Source organism: Myotis lucifugus, unplaced genomic scaffold (genome assembly GCF_000147115.1).
Source record: "Myotis lucifugus unplaced genomic scaffold, Myoluc2.0 scaffold_236, whole genome shotgun sequence".
NCBI classification, from domain to species: domain Eukaryota; kingdom Metazoa; phylum Chordata; class Mammalia; order Chiroptera; family Vespertilionidae; genus Myotis; species Myotis lucifugus.
In genome coordinates this window covers 1,869,416-1,871,203 of record NW_005871284.1, presented here as the reverse complement: position 1 = coordinate 1,871,203, position 1,788 = coordinate 1,869,416, and the positions used below count along the sequence as shown (strand labels likewise).

Genomic DNA, 1,788 nt, shown 5'->3' with positions numbered 1-1,788 from the left:
ACTATAAATTTCTCAAAGTCTTCCTGAAACATTTTTTAAAGTAATATTTACTTCTTTAGAAAAAATGCATACATGGCAAACCATCTGTAATAAAAGGCCCATTCTATAAAATTTTACCTGGTCCTACTAATATCTGCAATCATAACCATATTTACAGACAAATATATCTATACTAATAAAAGAGTAATATGCTAATTAGACTGGGAGACCTTCCAGGAAACCTTCCAGATGTTCTTCTGGACAAAGCCATGGATCCAACTGCTGTTGCTTTTGCTTATAGCTTAAACCTAAAGGTTAGCACTGAAAGAAATGAGCTGATCTTTGAGTGAGGGGTGTCAGTTTTGATGGTCAAACCTCACCATTGAAGATGGAGTCTTATCTTTGAGATTATATCTACAGTTGGAGACAGCCACTTAGGTGCAAAGGACTGTTACAATCGAATGGTGAAACATTTTGTGGCAGAGTTCAAGTGCAAGCATAAGAAGAATATCAGTGAGAACAAAAGATCTGAACATCATCCCTGTACTGCTTGTGAATATGCTAAGAGTACTCTCTCGTCCAGCATCCAGGCCAGTATTGAGGTTGAGTGACTTTATGAGGAAACAATTTCTTTCCTCCCATTACCAATGCCCAAGTTTAAGAATTGAATGCTCACTTATTCTGTGGCACCCTGGACATTGTACAGAAAGCCCTTCGGGATGCAAAGCTAGACAAGTTCCAGATCCATGATAATGTTCTGCTGGGTAATTCTATTCATATTCTCAAGATTCAGAAACTTCTACATGACTTCTTCAACAGAAAGAAAGTGCGTAAGAGTATTAACCTTCATGAGGCTGTAGCTTGCTGTGCAGAGGTCCAGGTAGCCATCCTATCTGGAGACAACTCGGAAAACATTAGAGATTTGCAAGTCTTGAGCGTCACTCCTCTTTCTCTTGGCTTTGAAACTGCCGGCAGAGTCATGACTGTCCTTATCAAGCACAACACTATCAATCCATCCAAGCAGATGCAGACCTTCACTACCTACTCTGACCACCAGCCAGGTGTGCTCATTCAGGATTATGAAGACAAATGCACCATAACCACAGATAACAACCTACTTGACAAGTTTGAACTCACAGATATACCACCTGCACTTCGTGGTGTTCCTAAGATTGAAATGACTTTTGATCTTGATGCCAATGGCACTTTCAATGTCTTTGATGCATAAAAGTACAGAAAAAGAGAACAAGATTACCATCACTAACCACAAGAACCATTTGACCAAGGAAGAAAGCAAACACATGCGGCCAAGAAACAGTGACATACAAAGCTGAATATGAGAAGCGAAGGCACAAGGTATCTTCCAAAAATTCCCTTGAATTCTTTATAATCAACAATAAAAGCAACTGCCAAAGATGAGAAACCTCAAGTTAAGCTCAATGATGAGGATAAACAGAAGATTCTTGTCAACTGTAATAAAACTAGAGGCCTGGTGCACAAAATTTGTGCGGGGGGGAGGGGCATGTCCCTCACTCCAGTCTGCACTCTCTCCAATCTGGACCCCTCGAGGGATGTCCAACTGCCCGTTTAGGCCCGATCCTGGTGGGATTGGGGCCTAAACAGGCAGTCAGACATACCTCTCACGATCCAGGACTGCTGCTCCCAAATGCTCGGCTGCCTGCCTGCTTGATTGCTCCTAAACCACTTCTGCCTGCCAGCCTGGATCACCCCCTAATCACTCCCCTGGCCAGCCTGATCAAACCCTAAATGGTCCCCAAAGGGGGCCAATTTTCCCCCAAACTCCCCTCC

At 42.6% G+C, this 1,788-nt stretch overlaps 1 pseudogene; it reads left to right on the top strand.

Moving 5' to 3' along the window:
- Positions 1-248: 248 nt before the first annotated feature.
- Positions 249-1,788, top strand: part of LOC102436080 — a 10,266-nt pseudogene continuing 8,726 nt past the window's right edge.